The 22,311-nt window shown below is 36.4% G+C and overlaps 1 long non-coding RNA gene across 1 annotated transcript; it reads left to right on the forward strand.

Moving 5' to 3' along the window:
* Positions 1-2,089: 2,089 nt before the first annotated feature.
* LOC115412789 (uncharacterized) lies at positions 2,090-21,769 on the forward strand. The gene is made up of 4 exons (XR_003934386.1): positions 2,090-2,106; positions 2,826-2,831; positions 11,840-11,843; positions 21,562-21,769. It is a non-coding gene; the product is annotated as an uncharacterized LOC115412789 (long non-coding RNA).
* Positions 21,770-22,311: the final 542 nt, after the last annotated feature.

Consider the following 22,311-nt stretch of genomic DNA (forward strand, 5'->3'; position numbering starts at 1 on the left):
CTCTTACAGTGTGAGAAGTCAGTTTGAAACTGCCAAGCAGCAATGGAACCACAAAACTTACAACACATTAGTCAAGAAGGGAGAAAAAGCCCACTTTCTTCATTTATGTAAATAAAAAAAAAATGGAGGCCATGTTTAATCACACCACCACCAGTCAACAGATGACATGGTTGCTCTGGGCTCTCTGTCCATCCCACATGGAGCTAAGCCTCGGCTTCTCCACACTTGAAGAGCTTAGAGCTTGAGTCCTGAAAGACCAACATTCTGTGGATATGAATATGGAAGGGGTTTGGTTCATTCAACGATACAGAGACAGACTGATACGGAGGTAGAGGCTGTGCTGTAAAGAGGATTTTAAAAGGAGGAAGAGTCTACATGCAGATTGTTAAATAACCAGCTGCTCCTGAATAGTCCGATAAGACCAAAAATGCTGTCATGGGGAAAAAAAGTAGATTGGATGAGGTTGATAACTGTCAAATTATTTAGGTTTAAAAAATAGTGAATAACAGGGGGGTTTTAAAAGGTTGATGTAATAATGATATATTTTGCCCAGAAATCGCTGATAAACACACATGTGGACATAGAGATAAGATATGTAAAGAACAAAACGTGCTGTGCACTTTTAATCCCCCTCGACTAAATGTAGTGTAAGATTCTGTTGAAAGTTCCTGCCCTATGATGTAGATTAGATTGTTTTTTTGTGTAAAACTTATTACATACATATTTATATTTGAAAGCACTCAGATATTATAACTGCACAAAGTACGAGGCCATTTGACCTTGAAAAAGTAGGTCAAGGTCAAGTATTTCCAATAGGCTTCTGCTCCGTGCCAACATGCATCCACAGTATACATTTGGTGCAGATATCGTAATGACATGAAAACATGTCTGTAAATGGTCTTATATAGACTAGAAATAAAGACACTGTGTTAAATGTGTCGATCCTAGGGGTTTTTCTAATCCACACGTGGGTTTTTCATGAATCTCAGTCTCATTCCAGGTTTGGTGTGTAACCCATCGTGTCCACTGGTGTTACATACAGAATCTGCCCTGTTAAACACAAATAAATCGCAAATGATTTTGTAACAGCAGTCATTTTTGTGAAACACTCTGCCTTGGATAATTAGTTCAATTCCCAAAATGTACCTGAGAGAGAATAAAAAGATATTCCAAAAAATAGTCGCGTGTAATTTTCATATCCTTTTGACCGTGTTACATGTACATTTTTGTGTTAAATATAATGTAAAATTATATAAAAATGTGTTTTATCTGAAAAATAGTTTCTCTTTTATCTCAGTATTTATTTTTAAATTAGACCCAAAGTGCTTCCAAACCTGCTACATAACATTAGTGTACATCTGGTTTGAATTTTAAGCCCCTGTTTTTAGGACCAGTTTCATAGAAACACCCAATTATTTAAAGTATACTTTTCCTTTATACTTATAGAGGGTCTGCATGTGACGTCACCGCTAGTGGAAGTCACCGCAGTTCCGCCCACTGAGTGGCAGAAAGAGGGAGATGAGTGACAGCGTTGGCTTCAATACTGTCTAAACTGAAGAACAATATTGAATAAAAAATGGGGCAGAGCTGTTGTGCGATTGATTGTATGAACAGGTTCTTAAAGCAGTGGGAGCTATCGTTTTACAGACACCGAAAGACAAAGAAAAGAGAAGGAGATGGATCCACAAATCCAGGAAACCAAACCTAGATCTGTGGATCCTGTTTGGTGTCAGCTAACATTCATTTATGCTGAATTTTTGGGTCAAATCAGACCTGAAATGACGTATTGTTTTGGCTAACGTTCCTTCTTAGTGCAGCTCTTGGTTTCATGATCAGATCTTTCCTGGTTTTTGTCTTCATTTTGTGATTGTGAACCTTGTGCTCCTACATGATTAGTAAACTTACTGAAACTGAGGCTAACCTAGTTTTTCAAATACAGGGGAACTGGAGAATAAAGCTACGACGGAGTATTAGGGCCACAGAAGAAAAGAAAAACACTTGTCACTACGAGTAATAAAGTCATAAAATATCGATATAAAACCCATAATTTTATGAGAATAAAGTCGAACACAAAAAGAATCACAATGTTATGAGAATAAAGTCATAGTTATAAAAACACTCATAATTTAACAAAAATGTCCTTCGTTTATGAGATTAACGTCTTTATATTCCGACAATAAAGTCATAATATTACAAGAATAATGTCATAATTTAAAAAAAGGTGGAAAAATCTCCTAATTTCCCAGGATAAAGTCGTCCCCTGCTGGTCCACAGCAGTAGTATCTGTGTTGGATAAAGGACTGTGTCATGGTGGCAGCCCATGCCCTGTGAGTGGGTTGAACCTGTGTCCTTTGTTCTCAGGCTCTGGGCCTGGTTCTGGGTTGGAGTGACAGGGGGAGCATGGGTTTGGGCCTGCTAGCTTAGCTGGTCTAGTTTTGTTTGTTTCTATTAATCATAGTTTCATTTCATATTTATTATTTTTGCATCCTTAGAAATAGCTTCATAATGGGCCCACAGATCAAAACACATTTTGCATAGCTTAAGTCTGGTTCTTTTGTTCCTTTTGTTACCTGTTTGATGCTCACTCCATGCTCTCTCCATCCCATCACCAGATCCCAGGCCTGACAGACAAACAGGAAGAGGGAGGTTCCCAAACCTTTTATAGTAGAGGGCATCAGGAACTTGCCAAGGGTGGCAGCCATCAGAGGGGAGTTTTGTGAGTTGGCCAGTAGTTAACCTTAAAAATGCTCTAAACCAGGTTTAAACTGTTAGAGACTTTTTGGGGAAGTATTAAATATAAGTAGTGAAATGAGGTATAGGTCAAGATATCAGTAATATTCTGGTAAATGTTAATTGAAAGGTAAACTGAACATTGGGGATTGGTTTGTTCATGTGGGAGGGGCAACGGGTATAAAAAGCCTGGAGTAGAAGCTCCTCGAGGAGAAGTGTGGCTCTGCTTGAGTGAAGCAGGTCACTGAAGCTGGCTGCCCTTAGCCATGGGTTGAGCTTTATTTTCTGTGGTTTAAGACTGATTTTCCTTATGTTTTGTCACGCTGTTTTTCATCAATTAGTTGAGTTTTTTCTGTTTTTAGTTTTTTTTTTTTGTATTTTTTTTTCACTAACACAGCTCAATCGGCGATGTCACCTGGGCAAACACTGTAAATAAATCATACTGCGGTGAAGATTATTCCAGCCTCCTGGTGTGTTTCCTCCTCCACATGGTCAGTCATCACAGACTGGATCTGAACTAGACTCAGTAAATCTCCTCAGTCCCAGTAGATCATGCATATATTCACTGGGGTCAGTCCACGGTCTGCTGGGAATGCACTTTGGATCAGCTGGTTCTGGACCCTAGTTTTGGACCCTGGTTGTCAGTGATGATGAAACCATGTATATTAGTTTCAGGTCCAAATAGCGCTGATCCCCTCCACCCTGGATCAGGTCTGGATCCTCCATTTGTGTCCACATGTCAGTGTTCATGGACCACTTGTTCTTTGGTAGCTCGTACAGATCCATGTCCAGTCCAACTGTCCTTCATTTAATTTCAGATTTCACATTTTCCCTTCTCTCTGCCTGTGTTTACTGCTATACTCCGTCATGTTGAGCAGGTTGGTTTTTGCCACTCAGTCTGACTTAGAGGGGCGTGGCCTGGGGGGGAAGTGACGTATGTGCATACCCTCTATAGTAACCTATATTGTAATACAAAAATACAAGGGTACTTTAAATGTACTTTAGGAATTTCAAGTCTTCTTTTTGACACTGATGGCAGTGCATCTAAATACAGGGGTTGGACAAAATAATGGAAACACCTTAAAAAAATCAACAAAATATAATTTAATATGGTGTAGGTCCGCCTTTGATTCATACAACTTGTGAATTGTTTTCAAAGGAATTTTAAGCCATTCTTCAGTTAGAATACCTTCCAACTCTTTTAGAGACGATGGCGGTGGAAATCGACGTCTTACTTGAATCTCTAAAACTGACCATAAATGCTCAATAGTGTTGAGGTCTGGGGACTGTGCCGGCCATACGAGATGCTCAACTTCATTAGAATGTTCCTCATGCCATTCTTTAACAGTTCTAGCTGTATGGATTGGGGCATTATCATCTTGAGGTGAAGGTGTTTCCATTATTTTGTCCAACCCCTGTAAGTATTGTATTGGTGTCACTGGTGGAGATGCACATAGGCTGTAGTGAGCATTGACCTGTGTTCAGACTGAGAGATATAAAAGCATCTGCAACGAGACTGAAAACCTGCCACAGTTCACAGTTTCCATAGAAAAAAAAAAAAAAAATCAATAAAGGAATCCATAAAGAATCAGTAAGTACAATCCACAATGACATTGGTTTCAATTCCCATCCCTAGGCATCACATCTTCAGACGCTGTTGCTTTTTTTGTTTCGGGCTCATCATTAGAGGTGTTCTGTGCTAGTGAAATATGTTTGAGGTAAAGAGGCTGTCGCCATAGCAACAGTGGGGGAGAACTAGAAGAAGAGAGCAGTGGCATGTTTGTGGTGTCTGCCGCTATTAAACCTCAGCCCGGCTTCAAGAGGAGGAAGTGGTGATTGTGATTGGTCTTGCTGGACTTGCAGAACTAGTGAAAGGCTTTGAGAAGCTGATGTAATCGTGGGAAAGGTGACAGATGCTGAGAGACAGGTTGGTCGGTTGAATTCATGTAGCACTGAGCTCACTGAAATTTTGACCTTTAAAGTGCTTTCCAAGAGAATTTGTTTGTTTGACCTGACCTGGTTTGAGGAAAATGAGTTATATCTGGATGTAAACTAGCAGGAACGGTTCCCGAGAAAATGACAAAAATCTCAAAAATTGCTGTTGAGGGATTCTTGCAAAAAATTCTAGATCCGGCTCAGCAGATTTTAAAATGAAAAGGTTATATCTGTATTTTTAATACAACTATCTCATACAGACATAAAATCTCACAGCTTAATATATCAACCCCTGAATATTTAGTTCCACTGATAGATTAACCCTCAAAGACCCAAAGAGCTACTGGTGACCAAAATCATCTCCTGATCCAAAATGTTTAATAAGGTCTGATTCACTAATCCTATCAATCCGTGTCAATAATTGGTGAAAAATACAGTTATTCATCTTTTCATGGTTATCAGATATGACCCATTTGGACATTCAGAGGCTCTGTAGTTACCATGGAAACACCGTCATCTTCTACAACATGGATTCACCAGTAAAACTGATGAAGTCTGACAAATGACAGTGGATGGAGACACTTGGTTTATGTTCAGTTAATGATGTAATTGACTGAAAAAGTCACTTTTTCTTCAGTTTTCTCTGTTTTGATATAATAGCCTTTGAATTTACTCCGAGATTTAACCCTTTCATGCATGAGTTATGAGAACCTTAGTTGAGCTTTTTTTTTGTTTGTTTTTTGTTTTTATTTTGAGTGTTTTTATTCCTCCTTAGGCATGAAAAAAACAAAGAGATTGAGTTTTTTTGTTTTGTTTTTTTCATAGATTTACAAAAATGTCCACTCAGCTACACCATGAATTTTATTCTTGAAGCAAGGAAACAGGTATTTAAAACCCAATATCATACAGTGATATGAAAACAGTGAAATGAAACCATGTTTAATGCAGCTAATCTGATGTTTTCTCACATTTTTAACATATTCTAATACTTGTTATTACTCAGTTCATGGAGATAATATGCAAAAAATAACTATTAACAATAGATTTCTACTCAAGAACCAATCAGGAACAGCAAAGTTACAGTAATGGTATGAATTTCAGTTTATGAGATGATGCATAAGTGTCCACTGTGTTCGTTGATATGGAACTAAAACAACTAAATCCATGAATATACAAGAGTAAAGCTGTAGAGTAACTGTCCACTGTAGTGACCACTATGCATGAAAGGGTTAAAGAACATCTACATCGGGGGTCTCAAAAATGCGTCCCAGGGGCCAAATGTGTCCCGCCAAAGGTTCCATTCCAGCCTGTGGGATGAATTTGCAAAGTGTAAAAATTCCGCAGTCAAGGCTGTGGAACTCATTTTAGTTCAGGTTCCACATACAGACCAATATGCTCTACAGTACAATAATAGAAAATAACCTACACAAAATAATGACTATATTTTCTTCTCGGTTTGATGTGAGAAAAATATTACACTACGCTTATAAATAATGACAACTTCAAATTTTTCTTTGTTTAAGTGCAAAATATAACGTTAAATTATGAAAATATTAACATTTACAAACTATCCTGTAACAATAAAATGTGAATAACCTGAACAAATATGAACAACCTGAAATGTCTAAAGAAAATTAAGCACAATTTTTACTATTTTCTGCCTGTTACTAAGTGTTTAGTGTCTTTGTAGATCCGATCCATAATGCACATGTAGAAATGACCAGTTGAGGCAGAATATTGTTAAAATTGCACTTATTTTTCTTAAGAAATTTCAATTTTTCAGGTTATTCACATTTTTTTGTTTGGATAGCTCATAAAAGTAAGTATTTTCATAATTTAATGGGGGGGGGTTGCACTAAAACAAGGACAAAAACTTGGAGTTGTCATTATTTATTGGTTATTATGCTTTTATTTTACTGGTCCGGCCCACTGGAGATCAAATCGGGCTGAATGTGGCCCCTGAAAGAAAATGAGCTTGAGAGCCCTGAGCTACATGATCAGTGGATTAAATACAGGAAAACAATTTACATTGAAAAAAATGTATGTTTTTTTTTTTTATGTTCAGTTATTGATATCTTTGGTGAAAAAGTCACTTATTCTTCAGTTTTCTCTGTTTTTTGAAATAATAACCCTTCAACGTTAATCTGAGCTTTTATGAACATCTAGATGAGATGGTGGTTGGCTTCAGGAGGAGGACGTCTTCACAGCCACTGCAGATCAGGGAGAGTCTGTGGAGGAGGTGGAGGATTAGAAATACCTGGGGATCAACAACAGACTGAACTGGAAATCCAACACGGAGGTTTTGTACAAGAGGGGGATGAGCAAACTCTATGTTCTGAGCAACGTTATTATTGTTAACGAAAACTAACGAAATGACGAAAACTAGAATTGAAAAACATTTCCGTTAACTGAAATAAATAAAAACTATAATTAAAAGAAAAAAACGTTAACAAACTGAAACTGTATTGTGTGTTTATAAAAGTAACTAAAACGTCTAAAAATTATAGATAAAATTCCCTTCGTTTTCGTCTTTGTCAATGTAGGATTGATTCGAAATCAATTTATTTTTCTGTAGCAATTTTAGCTAGTTAACCAATCTAATCAGTGAAGGCAGTGAGTACTAGCCAATTAGAGGCAGAGTAGGGCGGTAGAATAGAATAGAATAGAATAGAATAGAATAGAATAGAATCAGATAATCAGAACAACCTCTGAATCCTGAGGTGTATTGTTTTGTTGTGTTACTAAGATAGCATTTAGTATTTGTTTACCCATGACCCCTCATAGATGGCTCTGACCCCGTGCATCCTTTTGTCCAAATATGGTCACTTCAGGCCACACAGAACTAACATGGTGACAGCGAAAACACAAACTACTGACTTCAAAAACCAGATCAAAGACCAATGGGTCACATGACACCTGTGCCCTCCTCTTATATACATACAGGTGTTATATATGCACGTGCAGGTTTTCATTCTAAAGCCTTGTGGTGTCTGGCCGTTCAGTCCTTTTCCTCTTATGGAGTAAAGCTTCTGGTTCCCTTCTCTATTTTTGGAGGCTTTGCTTGCGTTGTGGGTGCTGTGCCGTTCACGCAATAGAGCCACGTTCTAGCCACTGGGTATAATTCTTGTTCTGTGAGACTACATGGGTAGACCTCTGTTATCTCAAAGGAAACATAAAGTCAATGAGTTTCCACGAATATACACTTTTTTCACAGCAGCACCTTTGGCTTGTAAAATCAGGCAAAGCCCAGGTGTTACTGATAACAAGCATGGCTCTTTTCCACTCTGTTGCCCCAGGAAGTCGTTCCAATGAGCCAGAATGAACAATTCCAGTCCCTGCAACTGATAATACTTAGATGGGACGCAGCCAGGTTTAATGATACTAATTGCACATTCATATTTCCACTAAAATTTACTTAGGTCTTATTTCTGACTTTGTGCATAAGAAATCAATCTAAGTGAATCCCCAAAGGAACTTTGTGTTGGTAAATGCAAGTTATGTAAATTTACAGAATTTCAGTTCTGTTGCAACATGTTGATGCTCATATGAACTATGTTTTCAGCTCAAAAATGTCCAATTTCATCACAGTTAATGCTATATTTTCATGTCACAAATGGCCAAGTTATATTTTAACTGAATTTACCTAAAAAAAAACAAATATTCTATTCTTTTAGATTCCCTGGTTTTTCTAACCACATTCTCTCCTACATATCACATGTTTTATTTGTACAGGTTCAGTCTGGAGTATGGTGCTGATCCATCCTGCTTCTGTTCCACCAATACATACATGAAGAATGGCACACAGCACTTTTTAAATCAACAGTTTTCTAATAATAAGCATTTTTATGAAGAAATCCCAATTCTATATTGTTATTTCCTCTTTAGTCTGATGATAAACTATACCATAAATAATTGTGATCCTAGTTTTTGCACAGGGATCATTAGTGTAAACGCTGACATGGCTGCAGAGCATCAGTATGATGGGATCCACAACAACCATGTCACATCCGTCCACTGACACATTTTGTGTTTTTGTGTCAGCTGTTATTGTTTTAGATCCACAACACTAACATTTATGAATAAGAGGATAATTAGCAATAGTAAGTCTATAAGTTTATTACTAATAAAGTACTGGTACTGACCAGGGCATCATGGGTAATGTCACGTCCGTCCACCAGCAAAAGTTTTCACATACACATGCTATTCCAAATCCAATATTTATGAAAATAGAGCTTCCACTGTCAAATAATATCAGCAGTCTGCGCACAAATGGATTAGCATTATTTACACACAGTTCTATGCATTTATGACAACTTTTTTTTTTTTTTTTTTTTGACAAAAATGGCCACTCATAAATTTTAGCCAATTTAAAAAAAAAACCAAAACAAAACATGGTGACGTTCCCCTAAATCAGGGTTCTCAAACATGCGGCCCGGGGGCCAAATGTGTCCCGCCAAAGGTTCCAATCCAGCCCGTTGGATGAATTTGCAAAGTGCAAAAATTCCACAGTCAAGGCTGTGGAACTCATTTTAGTTTGCGGTTCCACATACAGACCAATATGATCTACAGTCAAATAATAACAGCAGAAGAACCGACAAACAATAATGACTCCATATTTTCTTCTCGGTTTGATGTGAAAAAAATAATATTCCATTATGTCTATAAATAATGACAACTTCAAATTTTTCTTTGTTTTAGTGCAAAAAACAACATTAAATTCTGAAAATATTTACATTTACAAACTATCCTGTAACAATAAAATGTGAATAACCTGAACAAATATGAACAACCTGAAATGTCCAAAGAAAATTAAACACAATTTTAACAGTTTTCTGCCTGTTCCTCAGTGTTTAGTGTCTTTGTAGATCTGATCCATAATGCACATGTAGAAATGATAAGTTGAGGCAGAATATTGTTAAAATTGCATATATATTTCTTAAGAAATTTCAGTTTTTCAGGTCTTTCACATCTTTTTTGTTTGTATATTTTATAAAAGTATTTCCTTAATTTAATGTTTGTTTTTTTTGCAAGGCAAGGCAAATTTATTTGTATAGCACATTTCAGCAACAAGGCAATTCAAGGTGCTTCACACATGACACTGAAGTACAACGATAAGGGAAAAAGAAACACATTTCAAACATGATAAAAGAAACATGTAAAAGGTGATCAAAAACAGCAAGTAAGAAAACAACACATAAAACCCAAAAATATTAAAACACACATTAAAGTAAGAGTTGCAGTGCAGAGTTTTGAAGGACTAAAAAAAAGACAGACATTTGGAGTTGTCATTATTTATAGGTTTTTATGTTATTATTTTACTGGTCCGGCCCACTGGAGATCAAATCTGGCTGAATGTGGCCCCTGAAAGAACATGAGTTTGAGACCCCTGCCCTAAATAATCTGTATGTTTCAAATTTTTGTAATAAAGTAACTGAAAGTCTCAATAACTGACTTGAGACTCCGGTTATGATGAGGCGAGACACTGGTTTATTATAATTCTTTTTCTGTATCCCTGACACAGACCTTGTCCTTGTCATGAAGTCCACCAAGTGACTATAAAAGAGCGCAGCACAAACAGACATGTCAGGACCTGCTGACTGCACATCAGTGGCAAAAACCACAGACAAGTATATCTGATGAGCAGATGGACATGTCAGACCATTACTGCCGTGATGTGATTAAAGTGATGCACAAATGGGTTTGACTCAGTCTATTCTAGCTATTTTTAATAACCCCAGCACTGTTATAGCTCTGTAATAAGTTTCTTAAATTTAATTTAATTTTATTGTAAACCTTTCAATGTCTACTGGGTCCCTGGTGACCTGTCTTAGGTTTACAATTACATTTGAGCTATATTTAAAATGATGATGTGTGTTTCAGCCACATGTTAAACACAAAGACAAGGATGTCCTCTTTCAAATGAGGGCTAATACATGCATTTTGAGCATGCACGTCTTCATTATAATGGAATTTCATCATTATTACCCCATGGGATCTATGCACAGAATAGGTGTTCAAAGGTTAAAGATATTTACGTTGGCTTTTTCTACTGTGAACATGTGCTACTGCGCTGTAGCAAGAATAGCAACGGTGGAACTAACAGCTGTAGTGATTGGTTCTGTATTTGAATGTTGCTAAACACCGTGAAAGTGAGCATCAACACCAGCACCGCAGAATTTAAACTGTGAATGTGTGTTATCTATATGTATGCATGCTATTAAAAGGTGCACTGAGCTTAAAGGTACAATGTGGAATATTTTTTCACCAGTCTTTCACTTCCAATGTGTAAACACATTGTAATGGGCTGTAAAGTACCTTCTAGGTACCTGCTCTCTTTATGTAGGTTTTTTTTTCCTTATCAAAAACATCTGTTTGAATATACTTGCGACATTACAGCATCCACTGGAACTTGGAATGATAATCACTAAGAGACTGATATTAAAAGAATGGAAGTCTCCAAATCCTCCATCTTTTCAAGCGTGGGTCAATAATATGTTGTCATTAATACAGATGGAAAAGCTCAGGTTTTTGAGGACCTGTTCTGTGAACACTTTTTCAAATACATGGACTCCATTTCTTGCATACTTGGAGGAAGTTAAATCGGACCAGGGCGTATATCTGTGTACCAGTGACTGTCTTCAGCCTCTGCCCCTCTTTCTTTCTTTGAACAAGGGCTGACTAGTTAGTTAATTGATCAATTGTTACACACATCTGAACCTTTGTGTTTTTGTGTGTGTGTGTGTGTGTGTGTGTGTGTGCACACGTGTTTTTTACATAACTGAAAACTGCAAAATAAAATATTTAAAAAAAACAAAACATGTTTAATAACTATTAACTAGTGTTAGATGACTAACTTTGCATTCAGCTTCATTTCTGCTTACATTAACATTACAACTGTGACAGAAGACACTCCTGTGACATGAACAGGCTCTGCTATGTGGTGGTACTGTAGACTATATCAGGCAGTGATAAAGGCATAGGCTGAAATCCTGGGGGGGACATGCCCCCCCATTAATAAGGTTTTCCCTCCCAAAAAAAACCAAGAAAATACGTTTGAGTAATTTATCAAGACCCAAAGAGGGCATGATAGAAGTGGTTCTACAATCCTACTATAGTGGACGTTCCTGTGTCCGGTGTGTGTTTGTCCGATCAATATCCCGATGTTGCAGCACAGGAGGGTGTATGGGTGCAATGCCACTGTTGCACCATGGGAGGGCGCTATCGTACAATGGCACCACGGGTACAATGCCGCTAGTAATAATAATTTCTACTATAATGCACGTTCTGTGTCCGATCGATGTGTGATCAATGTTGCAGCACAGGAGGGTGTTTGTACGGGTTTTCCTCAGCCTTCACAGGCCCGATCGCCACCAAACTCACCAAATGAATACAAACATTACCTGACTGTCTACTAGGCACAATTTTATGTCCGTATTCAAATGTTGTGAGGTATGCTGGGCAATTTTAGCCTCTCATGCTATCGTACAATGGCACCACGGGTACAATGCTGCTAGTAAATGTCAAATAATGTTTGTTTTTTTTTTTTTAGTTTTGGAAATTATAACCCCCCCACTCCTTCCTCACAGTGGTACAGTACACAAGTTTCTCTTCAACTTGCAGCACGAGCGACAGGTCCGTTGTTTCTCTTTTTAGGAAGTCAGACACAGGCCTGGTCAGTCGCCAGTCCAACAGAGATATAAAACCACACTGAGTGACAGACAGGAAGTCATTTATCACCAACTGTTCAACAAACACATGCTTGTAACAGGAACAGCAACATTTGTCCTTTTTTCCAATTTCACCGCATTTCATCAGGATCCTGGTTAAGCTAGTAGCTAATATTCTTAACATGCTCATGTGGGTCTTCAGAAACAACCCACCATAAACGTCACTGGATGATTTCGATGACTGTGTATCAGTGATGATGATAATGGATGATATGAGCCTCCTGGTTGACTACTAACTCAACCTACAAGGCAGTAGGTGGATGCAGTTAAATGTCATGCCCAGGATAGATCTAAGATAAATATAGACTATTATTATTACTTTTAATATCATTATTTACAACATCTGAACAACACTGTAAGGCAAGTGTCAACGGACCTGTTGTACCGGACAATGGCAAGGCAAGGCAGGTTTATTTGTATAGCATAATTCATACACAGGGTAATTAACAGTGCTTTACAAAAATGGAAGAGACAGAATAAAAACACACAATTACAGTTAAAACATAATCAATAAAACATAAATAATAATCAATTAAAACAAAGTAAAAGAGGAGAGTGCAGATAGAACCCTTTCAGTTGTTCTATGCACAGTTGAACGGCTGTTTTCGGCCTGGACTGAAACATTGTCAGAGTTGAGGCCTGTCTCACTGTTCCACAGTTTAGGTGCATGGAACTGAAACACAGCTTCATCTGTTTAGTCCTGACTGTGGGCACCAGCAGAAGACCAGTCCCTGAGGTTCTCAGGGTCCCAGATGGTTCATATGTGGCCAACATGTCACAGATGTACTTTGGTGCTAGACCATGGACAGACTTTTAAACGAGCAGAGCTGTTTTAAAGTCTATTCTCTGAGCCACAGGAAGCCAGTGCACAGATTTGAACACAGGACTAATATGGTCGTACTTCCTGGTTCTAGTCATGACCCGAGCAGCAGCGTTCTGGATGTACTGCAGCTGTCTGACAGCTCATTTAGAGAGTCCAGTGAGAAGGCTGTTACAGTAGTCTAACCTGCTGGAGATAAATCCAAGGCAGTAAGTTTGATTCGGACATTGTTGGGGACACAAAAGTGCTCCAAGGCAGCACTCCTGAAATTTAATGTTTTCTTGGACTTTCATAATCTCATGTCAAGTAGAGCTGATCAAACAAGCAAACAATCATAGTCAGGAAAAAAAATCAGTAATTGACATGTTTATAATGCATATCTGAATATCTAAAAACAATACAAGAATTTAAAGCATTCTGCAAAGTTATTCTCATGACTAACATATGCATTATTATTGAACCTCACCTGGGAATTTCCAGCCTCTCCTCCTCTACCTCCTCCCTCCTCTCTAGTGTTTGTCACATAAATATGTTGATTCATGACATATGAACAGATTACAGATACAGTGATCATAGAGTTTGATGGTACAGTTACTGCCTGAGTAAAAAAAGGCTTTTACCTTCAATTATTACATGTAATTTATTCGCTAAAAATATGGATAAAATCACATCTAGACTCACATTTACAATCAGAAGTTTTATTGTATTTTCCCCACAAATTTTCTTTTTGTTTTTTAAACAGTTGCTCTTCCATAGAAAGGCATTAAAATAATAAGTAAAATAACTTTTAAAAGTGTGTCTGTTTAGCATTAAATAGTGTCTTTTATTCAGTATCTGTGTTGAGCCTCTACAGTTCTAGACCCTTGAACTAACTTACACTGTGACTCCTAAAGATGTGTCTTCTGACCAGTTTTCTTTTCTTTGACATCCTTTACATCCTTATTACCGAGCACACACACACAGGCGCAAACACAAACAAACACACGTACAAATGTACATGTAAATGACTCCACTGATATTCAAATCCATCTAGCTGATGTGACCCAGGCAGAACAAATACAAACATATTGAAAACTTACGTTAGTGGTCCAACTAACAGGTTCCTTTTACAAGGAGATGGAGTGACAGCGGGGACGGCCAATCACATGTACGATAGCAAAACCAAAGAGCCAATCAGAGAGCGATATTTACGTTAGAGGCGGGACTTCTAGCAGAGACCGACTGTTAACCCTTTGTGTGCCATAATCATTGACTAAACACTACGGACAGCAGTTGGATTGATAGGGACTACACAGTAGTGGATGGATATTGGTAGGGACGTGTCCCTAGTGTCCCTACTCAATTCTACCCCCCTGGATAAATGCATGGATAAGTCTCTCTAAGTCTGGTTTAGACAGTAAACCTTTGATTCTGGCGAAGTTTTTGAGATAGTAAAAGGCTGATGATGCTATTGATTTAATGTGGCTGTTAAAGTTTAGGTCTGAGGTATCCTCCTCCATCCTCAGGTAGGTGTTTATGAAGTCAAAACATATTCCTCTGTCTCACATACTGTTGCAAAAAACAGCTAAAACCACTTTTATGGACATACCCCTAGTGTTGATATTGTCGGTCTCACCCTGTTCTTGATTGCAAGTGGTTGTTGAGAGAAGTGACATGGGTCAGTCCGACACTGTCCTGAACTCTGATCAACTCACAGCGGCAGGAACACAGTGGTAAACAACGGTGTACAGTGAGGGCAGTTTTGCACCAAGGTTTTTGAGAGTCCAATTAGGAAATCTTTATAAAGTTTTTGAGGTTCGTCAAAACTGAACTTAATTACTCTATGTGTAAAATAGACCCTGCCAGTGCAAAAACAACAGAAAAGACCAAATATTTATTGACAGCATTTTAGTAATTTGGGTTACAGGTTATAATAGACCAAAAATATACATGGAAATACCAATTTGAACTAATCAATAAAACACAATGAAGGGTATCTTGCGTAGGTTTGGTCATTAATGAATCCTTCCTGCATTTGGACCAAGGTTATCATTAACGAAAACTAACGAAATGATGAAAACTAGAGTTGAAAAAACATTTTCGTTAACTGAAATAAATAAAAACTATAATTAAAAGAAAAAACGATAACTAACTGAAACTGTATTGTGTGCTTACAAAAACTAACTAAAATGCATAAAAACTATGGATAAAATTCCCTTCGTTTTATTCTTTGTCAATGTTGGATTGATACGAAATCGATTTATTTCGCTCTAGCAATTTTAGCTAGCGGCACCATATTGCACTTCTCGTCACTTGTCGTTTAGAGGCATCTTCTGGTCCCCACTCTACCTGGAAACATGCAGACTAAAGTTGGGAGAAAGCAGCAGAGTCCTGTCTGGGATTTATTTGAATACGACGGAGAAGAAGAGAAAAGATACAACAAAACTAAATTAATACTAACACTAATCATTTAAAAAATGAAATCTGATAAAAACTAGCAAACCTGCTCCAAAAACTAATTAAAACTAACTGAATTAGAGAGAAAAAAAGTCCAAATTAAATAGAACTAAACTTTAATGAAAAATCCAAAACTATTATAACCTTGATTTGGACTCATTGGTACAGTTTGATTTATCCTTATCTTATCTACTGTAACATCATTTGCGCTGTTACTTACCCCCGTTATCCCAATAAGATTTTCCAGAGACATAACCACACAGATAATCCAAATATTCTGAGAATTATTACTTTTACCACTTGAGGTGATTCATCTGCCCCTCTTTTCACACATTCCAAACCTCTATCAGATCATGATGTGAATGTTTACCAGACATGTGTCTTCATGTGTAAATACAGTATATTGATCTAAATTAAACTGGAGAATAGTCAAATTGAGCAAAAGTTTCATTCCAAATGCGATGACAGAACTGAATAAATCATTAACAAGATTGTAATGCAGTGTTTTTCAACCTTGGGGTCGGGACCCCATTTGGAGTCGCCTGGAATTCAAAGGGGGTCGCCTGAAATTTCTAGTAATTGATCAAAAAAAAACAAAAAAAACGTACTAATCAAAAATATATGGTGAGTTGAGCAAGGCGATCCCAATCCATAAAAGACATAACAAACTATGAAGCTGAAACTGCAGCACTGTGGTTCTGTTTATCTGTCAAATGTTCATTGTGGTCGGTTTCAGATGCTGCAGCTCTTTCATAATTACCTCCGCCAAGGAGGTTATGTTTTTGCCAGGGTTTGTTTGTTGGTTGGTCGGTCGGTTGGTTGGTTGGTTGATTGGTTAGTTAGCAAGATAACTCAAAAAGTTATGGCTGGTTTTTTCATGAAATTTTCAGGAAATGTTAATACTGGCACAAGGAACAAACAATTAAATATTGGTGGTGATCGTGGGGGATGTGGGCGGCAGATCTGCCTTGGCAGAGGTCTGCACTCTCCAAGTGCTTTTCTAGTTCATAGTTTGAGTTCTTGTTTGTTCAGTATTAATTGTCAGCCTTGTAAATCCAAGCTGGACTGACTGTACATATCCTGACCACGGAAAATCAAATTCTCACTTTGTGCAGTAATCTACACCTGGCTGTACTGCCTCTGTCCATAATAATATACATTATATAGACTAAATGTCATCTAAAATTAACATTTATTTGCAAAAGAGTATAGCAAACAATTACATGATCAAAAAAAAATTTAATTTTAGAAAAAAAAAAAAAAGTCTCTGTTTTGAATGTCTGGGGTCACCAGAAATTTGTGATGTTAAAATGGGGTCAGGAGACAAAAAAAGTGGGAAACCACTGTTGTAATGTGTTAGAGGATATGTGTGTGGTGGTGGGTATGTGGCTGTGAAGTTGCTGTTTTGTTAGGTTTCTGTTATGTCATATGTTTGTGAGTGATGTTCTGTATTGTCGCGGCTGTATGGTATGTGAAAACAATTTTCCTCTGAAGGACAAATTTATCTATCTATCTATCTATCTATCTATCTATCGATCTATCTATCGATCTATCTATCTTTCTATCTATCTATCTATCTATCTATCTATCTATCTATCTATCTATCTATCTATCTATCTATCTATCTATCTATCTATCTATCTATCTATCTATTTCGTTCATGGTTGTGGTGCATTTCATCAGCAGACATTCAATAATCATCAGGTGAACAAACATGTACACACCCATGCTTGAAAAGGAGCAGGATGAAGCAAATCCTATATTTCCTGTCCCCTTCTAAATAATAATAGCCTTAATGGTTGGCTATGCACAACAAGCTATAGTCATACTGTAAATATGTTGTATGTAGAGCTCCATCATCTGTTTTTGTAATTCTCAAATCCAGAAAATGTGTTTTCTCTTTCCTGTATTCCCCAGGTAATTTCAGATTCTTGTTGGTGTTATTCAAGTATTTATGAAACTCTATTACCTCATACTCTTCACAGCGCATAGAGAATATCAGATCATCAATGTAGCATCCAAACCATTCAATTTTCTGCAGAATGTGGAATGAATGGACTCCAAACATATTTCTCTTCCCATACTCCTAGGAACAGATTTGCATAGGGTGGTGCATATGTGACCCCCATTCTATGTTGGATAAAAAAAACAAAGGTTCAAAGATCGACTGGTGGATGTTGATTGTGCTACGGCATCACGCCATATGGAGGTGGGACATGGAAGCCCCAACACACTGAAAGTGGTCGTTCTGGAAGTTGTAGACAAGGACGTCAGAGGAGATGACGTGTAAAAAGACTACTCCAACTGGAGACTTTCTGGATTATAGAAGTGCAAGCAACAGAACATCCAGGCCTCAGTAGAGATGTGGACCTCTGTCCTTTTTTGTAAAGTGATATTTCATGAGGAGTATTTTGCGGTGGCCCAGAGGTGCAACAGCTCAAAAACTTATCCACTATAAGAAAAAAAAGAGAACAGCCCAAAAAATTATCCACTATAAGAAAAAAGAGAACAGCCCAAAAAATTATCCACTATAAGAAAAAAAGAGAACAGCCCAAAAAATTATCCACTATAAGAAAAAAAGAGAACAGCCCAAAAATTATCCACTGTAAGAAAAAAGAAGAGAACAGCCCAAAAAAGTATCCACTATAAGAAAAAAAGAGAACAGCCCAAAAAATTATCCACTATAAGAAAAAAAAGAGAACAGCCCAAAAAATTATCCACTATAAGAAAAAAAGAGAACAGACCAAAAAATTATCCACTGTAAGAAAAAAGAAGAGAACAGCCCAAAAAGTATCCACTATAAGAAAAAAAGAGAACAGCCCAAAAAATATCCACTATAAGAAAAAAGAACAGCTCAAAAACTTATCCACTATAAGAAAAAAAGAGAACAGCCCAAAAAATTATCCACTATAAGAAAAAAAGAGAACAGCCCAAAAAATTATCCACTGTAAGAAAAAAGAAGAGAACAGCCCAAAAAAGTATCCACTATAAGAAAAAAAGAGAACAGCCCAAAAAAATATCCACTATAAGAAAAAAAGAGAACAGCCCAAAAAATTATCCACTATAAGAAAAAAAGAGAACAGCCCAAAAATTATCCACTGTAAGAAAAAAGAAGAGAACAGCCCAAAAATTATCCACTATAAGAAAAAAGAGAACAGCCCAAAAAATATCCACTGTAAGAAAAAACAAGAGAACAGCCCAAAAATTATCCGCTACAAGAAAAAACAAGAGAACAGCCCAAAAAATATCCACTATAAGAAAAAACAAGAGAACAGCCCAAAAATTATCCACTATAAGAAGAAAAAGAGAACTGCCCAAAAAATTATCCACTATAAGGAAAAAAAAGAGAACAGCCCAAAAAATTATAAAAAAACCAAACAAAAAACAACATCCACCTTTTCAATTACAGGGGCACTGTTTTCCCAAAAGGTCTCTTGCTTTAAAATTAAGGCCACCAAATAAAATAAAAGCATAGGCTGAAGTTTTTTAAGGCCTTCAGCTAATGTGGCTAATGCTAACGCAGTAAACCACCGGAAGTGGAGGTTGATGCGCTAAAAATAAAGTTATTTTAAAAATAGTGGATAATTTTTTTGAGCTGTTCTCTTTTGTTTCTTATAATGGATTTTTTTTTGGGCTGTTCCCTTTTTTTCTTATAGTGGATAATTTTTTGGGCTGTTCTTTTTTTTTCCTTATAGTGGATTTTTTTTTAAGCTGTTCTCTTTTGTTTCTTATAGTGGATAATTTTTTGAACTGTTTTCTTTGTTTTCTTACAGTGGATAATTTTTTGGGCTGTTGTCTTTTTTTTCTTATAGTGGATAATTTTTTGGGCTGTTCTCAGTTTTTTTCTTACAGTGGATAATTTTTTGGGCTGTTCTCTTTTTCTTCTTATAGTGAATAATTTTTTGGACTGTTTTCTTTGTTTTTCTTATAGTGGATAATTTTTTGGGCTGTTCTCTTTTTTTTCTTAAAGTGTATAATTTTTTGGGCTGTTCTCTTTTTTTTCTTATAGTGGATAATTTTTTGGACTGTTTTCTTTGTTTTCTTATAGTGTATAATTTTTTGGGCTGTTGCACCTCTGGGCCACCGTAGTATTTTGTTATGTGGGACTGATGATGAAAGCATGAATTGAAGAAGATTTTAAAGTTTACTGTATTTGAACATGTGCCACTAATAGTAAGACCTAACTTTAGAAGTGTTAGACTTTTTTTTTTTCTTTTTTCTCTTTTTCTCTGTCTCCCCCCCCCACACCTCCCTCCTTCAGTTCATTAAAGTGATTGTATGAAGGTGTGTAACTCACCCTGAGTGAAAAAAAGCCCTGATGAAGACCAGAGGTCACAACACGTTGGCTGTGTTTTAAATGATTGCCATGGAGAAATAAAGGCATTTTATTTTTACACAAATCCTACAGCGTGCCTTGGAATATTTTGTGAAGTCTTGCATGTTAATGTGGATATTTCTTGACTCCAAATATTCGTATGAACAGTTATGGATATTTGTTCTTGTTATTGGTAGTTATACTAATAAGAGCTGTTCTAGTTTTTAAACTTGTTCTAGTTTGTTGTGCATCCATGTGTCTCCCCCTATTACCCCCCTTCTCCCCCAGTCTCTCTCTCTCTCTCCCTTTAACCCTCTCTCTTTAACCCCAGCTGGTCATGTCAGTGGTCCATTCTCCAGAGTCGGGGTCTACTCCAGGTGTCTGCGTGTTAAAGGTAGTTTTTCCTTCCACTGTCACTAAGTGTTTACTCCTGGAGGATTCTGTTGGGTTTCTGTTAAATGGCTTAAGAGTCTGGTTTAGACCAGCTCTGTAAGTAAAACATCATGATATGGTGCTATATAAATAAAAATTTGATTGAATGATGATATGTTCCTTTACAACGGTGTATTAGGGCCACATAAGAAAATAAAAATGCTCGTCACTATGAGAATAAAGTCGTTATTTAACAAGAATAAAGCCATTATTTAACAAGAATAAAGTCGTTATTTAATAAAGTTGTTATTTAACAAGAATAAAGGGTAACACTTTATAACATGTACACATTATGAAGCATTGGTTAAGCATTAACAAATACTGAATCATCATTTATAAAGCATATTTCTGACATGAACACTCATTAATATATGGTTTATAAGCACAGTTATAATGGTTTTACTCATTAATAAGCTCATCTACACTATGCTTAATGATTGTATTTTCATACTTTATATATTATGGATTCAGCATTTACATTTTTTTTTTTATTGCATCACTTACAAGCCAGTTATTCAGACATGTACTAATGGTTAGTGACTATATTAGTGGGTATTTTATACTAACTCACACATTTCTTTTCCAATAGATGTCCTATAAACAGCTATTAATACAGAAATTCATTATTTCAGGTAGTTATAAAGCACTTACTGCTCTTTAATTAAGTCTATGGTGTGAGCTCATCTAAAGTGTGCACTATCTATGCCATATAAAACATTTACAAATGAGATTTAAAGGTTGGCAACGCCTAAAGACTCACAAAAGTTTCAGTTATTCTAACAAAGGAAAGGCACAGCACATGGGATTATTAAAACAAACTGCATGACTGAATGATGAATGATTTTGATTATGAATGATTAGTAAAACATTTATAACTGTGCTTATAGACCATATATTAATGAGTATTCATGTCAGAAATATGCTCTATTAATAATGAATTCAGTATTTGTTAATGCTTAACTAATGCTTCATAGTGTGGACTTATTATAAAGTGTTAATAATAATAATAATAATAATAATGATAATAATAATAATAATAATAATAATAATAATAATGATAATAATAATAATAATAATAATAATAATAATAATAATAATAATGAAGTCGTAATTTTAAAAAGCTCATTATTTAACGAGAATAAAGTTGTTATATAATGAGAATAAAGTCGTACCCACTCATCGAATAATGTAGAACTTGGAACATTTCGTGCAGTTCTCCTTTCATTTGGGGGTTAGGCACAAAGGCCAAACACTGAGTCTGTCCTCCCAACAACACACTGTCATTAGTCTGAGGACTCTGGAGCGAGTTTGCACACATTTGGGTTTGTTGTAAGAACCGAACTGATTTGTAGTAAATTTCCTCTTTTGTGGAGGAGAAACTGATGAAGTGTTCATCTGTAGAACTATTGATTGATACACCAGAGAACTATACAGAGAGGGTTTGTTGTGTCTGAACAAACTGTGGGGATGCTACTCCGAGTTCTGGGTCCAACAGAAGGGAAAGGTGCTGCTTCGCTTGCTGTCTTTGCTGTAAAACTGGAAACTGTCGAATTTTCAAAATATTACAACTTTAATCTCATAAAAGTACGACTTTAGTCTTGTTAAATAATGACTTTATTCTTGTTAATTAACGACTTTATTCTTGTTAAATAATGATATTTTTAAAACTACGACTTTATTCTCGTTAAATAATGACTTTATTCTTGTTCATTAGCGACTTTTTTCTTGTTAAATAATTACTTTATTCTTGTTAATTAACAACTTTATTCATGTAAATAATGAGATTTTTTAAAACTTCGACTTTATTCTCGTTAAATAAGGAGTTTTTTTAAAACTATGACTATTCTTGTTAATAACGACTTTATTCTCGTTAAATAATGACTTTATTCTTGTTAATTAACAACTTTATTCTTGTT

Source organism: Sphaeramia orbicularis, chromosome 21 (assembly GCF_902148855.1).
Source record: "Sphaeramia orbicularis chromosome 21, fSphaOr1.1, whole genome shotgun sequence".
In the NCBI taxonomy this organism is placed as follows: domain Eukaryota; kingdom Metazoa; phylum Chordata; class Actinopteri; order Kurtiformes; family Apogonidae; genus Sphaeramia; species Sphaeramia orbicularis.